Below are 9461 nucleotides of genomic sequence, written 5' to 3' on the forward strand. Positions count from 1 at the left end.
ACGATCCATATGAATTACAGATTAAATGGCAGATAAAACAAAGATAGAGCTCATTGATTTATCAGGCAGCCCACACAGCGCATGTGGCACCAACTGCAGCCACAAGGCCCTTCAAAGCTCTAACACTCCTCAGCCAGAATTCCAGCTCCATCAAGGATTTACCGATCGATTCTCCTCAAACAGCAGCTCGCACTCAACCTGAGTTCCACGGCTTATAATCTTCAACAAAATGGCGCACTTCTCACGAACATGCCCAGCTCTGCTCTCGTCAGCCTTGGCTCTGTGGAACCCTCCAAATGCACCTTTCCCTGGCCCTTCAGCAACGGCCTTGTGCTCTGGACGGCTGATTCTGATCATTGAATCACTTTGAAGTAACAGAAACCGTGGCAGCAGCCTTGTATCTGCTTCTCCCCATGCCCAGACCCAGCCTTCGGGTTCCCCCTTTGTAAACCACACCACCACCTTCTCCGCTCTCCAAAACCTGGTCACGCGGGCCCATTTTCACACACCTACCCCTGGTCAAGGGATCGTTGGCTTTCGCATCAGGCTTCTGGATCTTAAAACCGTACTTTTCCTTTTGTACACCAGGTCAGTTTTTGAGCTGCCAAGATTGACAACTTTCAAACATCCACCTCTATCGTTTTCATGGAGCACTCCTTGCAGTAGTAGGTTTCAGACAAATCTGGGCTGCCACAGATCAGCGCCACCCCCTGTAGGACCAAAGTTATACTCATCAGAGATATGGATTAACGTGCATGGCCTGATTCAGGAGTTGCAGGTCAAGCATTTTCCATCATATTTCTCATACAATTGTCCAATAACAACTCTGACCTGCCTTGTGCAGAAGGTTGGGTCAGGTTGGTGCATTCCCATCACTTACTCCATCTGCCACCACTATAGCCTGAAAGTACTAAATGGCACCACTTTCAACCTTTTGGACATCACATAACCAATACAATTTTAAAATTGTGTCATTGCCGGGCTGAGACCCAGTGTAGGCCATGGGTGAATAGTACTTGTACGGGGTGGTGTGTGTCAGCTTCACCTCTGACTTCTGAGCAGTCCGAATCGCTCCCACTCCCTGGGTTCTAGACCTTGGACTTATTTGGGGGTTGTGACAAAGTGCAGCAGACAACTGGTTTTGGCGCAAGAAAAAAACTGAGTTTATTGAAGTCACAAATGAACTTATAGCATTAGGATAACACTGAGATTATACAGACCTACAAAGTACACTTAGTTAAGAATGGGGAACACACGGCATAATGAGGGAAAATCACGCTACTAATCCCCTTACCCTTGTCCCACCCCCAAAACCTAACTAATTGAACTAGGAGAGGTCAGGGGTCATGCTCACCAACCCAGGGTTCCTTGACAGTTTGAAATCCAGCCAGGTAAGCCGGTTGAAGTTTTGGGGTACGCTCTTTGTGTCCTCTGGGGCCTGCCATCCCCACGTGGTCCTGGTCTGTGGAATCTGTGAGGGTTCTTCAGTTGGGTGGAGGACGCGGTTGTGGGTGGTCGATCTTCATGGAGGGCTATGGTTGCGGCCTTGTTGTCTTCGGTTGAGCCTGCCACCCCATGCCCCTCACCGCGATGTTGCCTGGGGGCCTGCAAACCTCCAGATCTCCTTCCTCCGCTTGGCTCAGCTCCCTGCTTAAACTTGGCTTCAACCGCTCCCAACTGCTCACTGCCCTGTGTCAGCTTTCAAAACTGCTCACCCTTCTGTCCCCCCCACACCCCTCCTCACTCCTGGCCCAGTTATACTGTTTTTTTTTCTGATTTCTTATCTCAATCCAAATCAAGGTTAGTTCTTTGCTTAATTTTGGTGGGCTTCCCCAGGTGATTGTTGTCTTGTTGTTTTTTTGGGCTCGCATGATGTTTATCATTGTCTTCCTGCCCCCGTAACTAGTCTTGAACCGAAAGCTATTGTATGTGTGGAGTATTGATTGGTTCGCATAATTGCATTGATTGTTGTCTTCCTTCCTTAGTAGTTAGTAACGATTATTTATTCAAGATTTTGATGGGCTTCAGTTTCATGTTGATTGTTTTAAAGGGATGAATGCGTATTCTGTCTCGTCTCGTTGTCTGGTTTCAGGTAAAAGTCCAAAAGTCATATCCTTGTTGATGATATGAAAAATGTGGGAATTTTGAGAACCCTTCATACTTGCTGCAGATTGGGGGGTGGGCAGCAGAGTTGATCTCACGTTTATGAGGATGGGAGATGGAAGATGGGAGGCCAGCCTTTTGGCATAGCGCATTACCATAGTCAGCTCTAGAGGCACCGAAGACATGGATCTTATGGGGAGAATTTTCGGCTCTGTGACCGGGGGTGGGGCCCGCTCACCAAGGCGTAAAATGATGCCGGGTGATGTCGGGTGTGCGTCCTGACGTCACCGCGCGTCATTTAGATTTTCAGTTCGGCGGGCGCGCAGTCAACTCGGCTGTGCATTCACCGACCTGTCAAAGGCCTATTAAGGCCATTAATCAACTAGTTAACCCTATTGAGAAAGCTGCCCGGCCAACCTTAAGGGATGAGGTTTCATGAACTCTTTTGAAATCTTGGAAAAAATTTCAATAAAATTAATACACATGTTCCAGCTCATGTGACAGTTTCACATAAGGGGACATGGTCTAAAGATTTTTTTTCTCCTTCATTAAACTTTAGAAACTTTAAACTAATCTCCATGAGGCGCATCTGTACCTCAGGGAGATTTCTGCCCTCTTTCGTGGGCACACGCGAAAGACCACACTCCCGACTCAGGGAACCCACCCCTACCCACTCCGCCCACACAGGGGTGCACAGCGTTTCCAGGTGCACGGCACGCTGGGAGGGCCTTAATTGACCTGCCCACGTAAAATGGCGGTGCGGACCTGATCGTGGGTGCCAATTGGGTCGGCGCCCGCCCCCACCTGTCCCCTCACAACCCCCCCAATGGGACGATAATTCTACCCTATGTTCCATTCACGTAAAAATCTTCTGAACCCTGGGTGTTACCTCAGTGTTTTGGTTTGAACAGACCACAGGTTTAAACAATTAATCCTTCCACAGTGCCCAGGTTTTCACCAAGACCGAGAGCCTCTCCGGTGTGGTGAAAATAGCGGGAAATGCCCAAAAATTGCAAGCCCTGCCCCATTTTCACAGGGGCAGGCCATGTTTCATGCATGTGCAATTTAGGGAGGCAGCTGGTCATTTAAACCATCAGCTGCCTCTATTGAAGTGGGGTTCTGGTAGTCTTGAAGAGTGAAACCAGGGCCCAGATTTTAATCCCCGGGTTGGGTTTGCTGAGTCGGAAGATTTTCTGGCTTGGCAAACACAACCTTTAAAAATGTCCGCCCACAGATCGAATTCTCACTTAGTGGGGAGCAGCCTGACATAGGAGTCAAGGCAGGCGACCCCGGAATGAATGCAGAGAATGCCGGGTGCGGAGACGGGCTGGGTGCAAGTCCTGCCTCTGTGCTCTTGCAGTGTTTAAATAAATAAAAAATAATTGTAAAACAAAAAACATCTCTCTGGCCCTCAACTCTCAACACCAGCACCCAACCCCCATGGCCTCTCACACCCCATGACAACTTAGTGCTCCTCTACCCACACCCCATTGCCCCATAACCCCACGTCAACTTAGTGCCAACTGATGCCAACCTATGCCACCACCCATCACCCTTTGCTCTTACCTCCTCCATGCCAATTCATCTAGTATCCTTGGACAGTTCCTTGACAGGTTTGACTCTTCCTGGACACGTTGACAGCTTTGACAGGTTTAACACTTCCTGCAAATCTTTGACAGGTGTTAAGCTTCCTGGAAAGGCTTGACAACACTGACAGCTTTGACAACCCTTTGGCAGCTTGACTGTTCTTTAAGAGTTCCTTGAGAGCTGTACAGTTTCTTGACAGCTGGACAGCTATTTTACAGCTTGATCATTCCAATAGGTTTGTGCACAAAAAGTGCATAATCATGTTCACTTTTAACGATCACAAAGAGTGCCTTACCTCTCCCAAAGGTGTCCTGGGATCCTATCCAAAGGGGTACCTTACCTCTCCAAAGGGGTGCCCTGTCTTCTCAAATGCATCCCCCAAGTTCAGACCTGCTCTTACCTATCCTATTCAGCACAGTCCAGATTCCACACTCCTGTTCTTCCAAAATCCCGCTTCAGTGGAGGCAGTTGGTGATTTAAATGGCCATCTGCCTTTGTGAATCACATATGCACAAACCATGGCCCAACCCCAGCCCCTCCCCATGACGATGGTAAATGCTGGGTTTGGGGGCAGAACTTAGAACTTTTGGCCATTTCAGAGATTTTTCCCATGACGGAGAAGCTCTCCATTGTGGTGAAAATCTGGGAGCTGAAGTGTGTATATTATACCTGGTAAGAGCAGGTATGAACTTTGCAGATTCATTTGAATAGCTAGGGTACCCCTTTTGGAGATGTAAGGTACCCCTTTTGATCTGGTCCTGGGACACCTTTGGTGGAGGTCAGGTGCCCTTTGGGGGAGGTAAGATTTTCCTTTGGAATGATTAAAAGCAGGCATAAGTGTGTGCAAAAATGCATAAACCCACTACTGTCAACCTCATTGGAACTTTCAACAAACCCGTCAAAATCAACCGTCAAAGCTGTCAGCAGCACCTGTCGAGAGGGCCTGTCAAAGATAGCTATCAAGTCATTTAAAAGCCCTGCCCTTCAAATCTTTGGGAAAAAAATGCCTGGAGTGTTGTGAAAAATGATCACTTGCCCTTAGATTAAATAGCCAGACAGCACTTACTGTCTTGTCTCGCATGTCAATCAAATTACCAGAGGCTGACCTGATCCCTCTCCATGAATTGGCATTTTCAGGAGAGGGGAGAAAATTGGCAAAAAAAGTTCTAAAGCCAGCAGGCAAGGGGTCTTTGCCTGCATATTTAGCACCTATTAAAGAATTAAAGACTTTGATTTATATCACACTTTTCACAACCTCAGATCATCCCAAATATGAGCCCAATGAACCATGTTTGAAGTAACTGCAGTAACGCAGGAACACGGCAGCTAGTTTGCATATAGCAAGGTTCCACAAACAGTAACGAGATAATGCTTATTATAGTGTCCTTTCTGACTAATTATTGTGAGAAACATCACAGGAGAACTGCTGGTCACTTTTGAAATTGAAGGAATAAACTTGCATTTATATAGCTGCTTTCATGATTTCAGGATGTCTCAAAGTGTTGTACAGCCAATGAAGTACTTTTGAAGTGTAGTCACTGTTGTAATGTGGGAAAGGTGGCAGTCACCTTGAACACAACAAGCCTCCACAAACAGCAATGACAAAATGACCAGATAATTTGCTTTGGTGAAATTTTTTGTCCAGGGCACTAGGGTAACTTTCCTGTTCTTCTTGACAATAGTGCCATAGGGTTCTTTACGTCCACATGAGAGTGCAGACGGGGCCCATAGCAACTGAAGGCATAGCCTCTCCCACTGTCTATCAGGGGTCACATGATGCTCTTGGAGGGTCTGATGATTGAGCCTTAAGCACAGATAATCCAGGGTGGTGGTGGGGGTGGGGGGTGGGGGGGGGTGGGGGGGGGGGGGGGGGGGGGGCGGCGCGGTGGTGATGGGAGGGTTGGGGGGGTGGGGGAGGGGGGGTGCTTCCTGTCGCGGGTATTTAGGGTATTTCAGGATGAATTGGGGAAGTCAAAAGGCTTGCAAGCAAAAATATATGTGGATCCTCAGGAAAGACCTGTGCCTTATGCATTGAAGGAGAAGGCATCATCGAATCTGTCCAATTCTCAGAATGGACAGCACCCATAGTTCCAGTGCTTAAGCCTGACCAAACTATACACGTTTGTGGGGGCTATAATTTGACCGTGAACAAGGCAGCAAAACTAGATAAGTGCCCTATTGCAAGGGTAGATTACTTATATGCAAAGCTGGCTGGAGGCTAATCCTGTACAAAATTGGACATGAACCATGCTTACCAACAATTAGAGCTGGATAACACATCTGGAGGATACGTGGCTATCAGCACACACAGGGGTCTTTATCAATATACCCGCCTACCCTTTGGAGTATTGTCTGCATGTGCAATCTTCCAAAGGTCAATGGAGAGTCATTTGCAAAGACTTCCCCAAGTGATAGTGTACCTAGATGATGTTCTGATCACAGGTCATCCGAGACCGAGCATTTGGCCAACCTGGCAGAGGTGCTAAGGAGGTTCATGGAAGCCAGCACATGATTAAAGAAAGAAAAATGTACATCCCAAACACCAAAAGTTACTTACCTGAGTCACAGGGTGGATGCCATAGCTTTGCATCCGGTAGAAGAGGAAATTCGGGCAATAAAAGATGTACCCTCACCGTCCAGTGTAATGGGACTTAAGTCATTCCTGGGTATGATGAACGACTGTAGCCGCTTCTTGCCAAACCTATCAACTGTGTTAGTACCATTGCACCTGTTGTTAAAAAAGAATCACCATTGGTCGTGGAATTCACAACAGGAATAAGCCTTTATGAAAGTAAAGAAACTATTGCATTCGTCATGCTTATTGGTTCACTATGACCCATCAAAAGAATTAGTATTAACACGTGATGCTTCTCTTTATGGTGTAGTTTCAGTGTTAGCACATAGAATGGAAAATGGGTCTGAAAGGCCCATTGGCTATGTCTCGAGAACCTTCTCCACAGCCGAGAAGGGTTATTCCCAGTTGGAAAAGGAGGGTTTATCGGTAGTATTCGGAGTGAAGAAATTCCACCAGTACCTGCATGGTCACCATTTCACCATTGTGTTGGACCATAAACCATTACTGGATTCATTCAGTGAGGATAAGGCCATTCCACCAATAGCATCAGCAAGAATACAACATTGGCCTTTGATACCATCTGCATATGGGTATACCTAAATTTACCATCCTGGCTTACATATTGCAAATGTGGACACATTCAGTTTTCCCCCCTTACCAGATAGTTTTCTACATGCTCCTGTTCCACAAGAAGTGGTGCTAGTGCTGAATTTCTTAGATTATTCTCCTGTGTGTGCAAAGCAAATTAGAAATTGGCGAACAGAGATCCTTGTATCGCAAGGGTGGTCAAATTCATCTGTATCTGAAGAGAGGAGACCATTCCATGCTTGAAAAACACAGTTAAGTTGTCAAGATGGAATCTTGTTGTGGAAATCAAGAGTTGTCATCCTTTCGTAAGGAAGAGAACCACTCTTGACAGAGCGTCACAGTGCGCATCCAAGTATATTGAAGGTGAAAATGCTTGCGCGAAGCTATGTCTGGTGGCCAGGCATAGACAGTGACAATAAAGCATGGTCAAACACTGTGTCCAGTGTAAGCAACAACAGAAGTTGCCTGTTTCAGCTCCACTGCATCCGTGGGAGTGGTCTGGGTTAGACTACATTTTGATTATGTAGGACCATTCTTAGGTACTAGGTTTTTGTTGATCGTAGATGCACATTCTAAATGGATGGATGTGTACAAAGTCAGATCACTAACATCTAGCACAGCTATCAAGTACCTGCGTCATTGTTTGAGCATGCATGGCCTACAGGAAATCATCATATCTAATAATGGTGAAGTCTTTACCAGTACAGAGTTTCAGAGATTCAGGAATTTAAATGGAAGCAGATATATTAAAACAGCCCCATACCATCCCTCATCAAATGGGTTAACTGAGAGAGCTGTGCAAACTTTCAAATCTGGAATGAAGAGGTTATCAGAAGGCACTCTAGAAGCTCGACATTCTCTCTTCCTTCTCAGTTATCGTACATCACCTCATTTGACTATGGGCTCAACACTGTCGGAATTATTGAAAAAGCTCAGCCTACATATAAGGTTAAGTCTGTTATCTCCAAACTTAGAGGGGAATGTAGAGAGGAATCAGACGAATCAAAAATTGAATCACGATATTCATAGCTAACCTCGGAGATTCACCGGAGGAGACACAGTACTTGTGTGGGATTATGGAAGTCGACCTTGTTGGGTTCCTGGAACCATTGCCTCAGAAACTGGTCCCTTGTCCTTCCAGGTGGAAGTGGAAGATGGAATTGTTCGAAAACACATGGCCCAATGGCCCATCTTCAGAATAGAGAGACATTCCAACAACCAACTATTTCGGCTGCGATTAACGTTTAACCATTCATCCTTGAGGTGACAGATCAACCTAAAATAGACATGCCCAATGGCTCTGCAGAGTTGCCAAACCCTGAACTGCCACTTTCTAATGATGTGTCTTGTGCTGCAGTTCCTGATCATGTCAATCCTATGGAAGAATCTCAAGTGGTAGAGCAATGCCGCTCTAACCAAATAAGGAAAGCAGCTCAAGAGACTTAATCTTCAATCACCTGAATTGCATATATGTATATGTTGTTGGATATTCAAACGTTCTCTGTAAATAGAAACTATAAAAAACAGCTAAAGGGATGAGGAATTGTAGTAACTGAAGGTATAACCTCTTGTACTATCTATCAGAGGTCACGTGATGTTCTTGGAGGCTCTGACCAATGGGCCCTAAGAACGGGTAATCTGGGGGGTGTGGAGGGGGGGCCAGGGCTTCCTGTCAAGGATCCTTTCAAGCATGTAGCATCTGAAAAGCTCTCTGTAATGAAGTTTCTATGTTTCTTGTTGAAACCTGCCCAGTACGTCAAGTTATTACAAGGCCTCAACTTTACATCTCATCTAAATGACAGCACCTCCATTACGTGATGAAACAAAAGGCTGGATTAAACAAACACTAAGTTTCTCGCTCACTTGTTCTGCTTTTCCTGTCCTTAACATTTGAGAAGATTGGATTGCTGTTTGAGAAACTCTCCTGGAATAATTCATTACGCACTGACAGTCGATTGCTTACATTTTCGGATTTTATTTAATTGGAGTGAGTTCTCAAACTTATAAATAATTAAAAGGAATCCACTCTGCTGACATTAACAGCTGCTTGCATTTTCTGCTACATTAATCAAATGGCGAGGAGTCGGTGCAGGCCTGTGTCAGGTGATACAGCCCTACAAACCCCATCCCCCCACCGAGCCCCAGTAGACATGCATCAAACGCTTTGTCACTGATAATCACTGTCATGATGACATCATTCTGTCAGACACAACCAGCATTCTCTCCCCCGGTGAGCTTCGGAGGCAATGAAGTAAAAAATAACAGGAAGTGTTGGGTTCTCCAAAAGGAAAAAAAGGAATAACAGTCTTGTCGATGACCAAGAGGATTTGCAGAAGTGACAGTAGATGGGATAAAGTGATGCACTGATGTCTTGATACAAGCGTCTTGAGAAACACTATATTGGGCATTGTGACAGATCCCCTGGCTGTCTTTATCAAAAAACTTTAAACTAATTCTGTCATTTGGACTGTTTTGATAGCGTTGCAATATGGACTGAAAAGACTGAAATGATTATATAACCGATCAACTTTTGCATTCATACTTTGATTATAGTTTTGTCTGTTATGATGTGAGAATGCACACAATGGGGTTAAGTCAAATTGGGCAC

The 9461-nt window shown here is 45.6% G+C and overlaps 1 pseudogene; it reads right to left on the minus strand.

Annotated features, from left to right (window-relative positions):
* Window positions 1-519: 519 nt before the first annotated feature.
* LOC144681433 (PHD finger-like domain-containing protein 5A pseudogene) lies at window positions 520-873 on the minus strand (annotated as a pseudogene).
* Window positions 874-9461: the final 8588 nt, after the last annotated feature.

Source organism: Cetorhinus maximus, chromosome 6 (assembly GCF_964194155.1).
Source record: "Cetorhinus maximus chromosome 6, sCetMax3.hap1.1, whole genome shotgun sequence".
Classification (NCBI taxonomy): domain Eukaryota; kingdom Metazoa; phylum Chordata; class Chondrichthyes; order Lamniformes; family Cetorhinidae; genus Cetorhinus; species Cetorhinus maximus.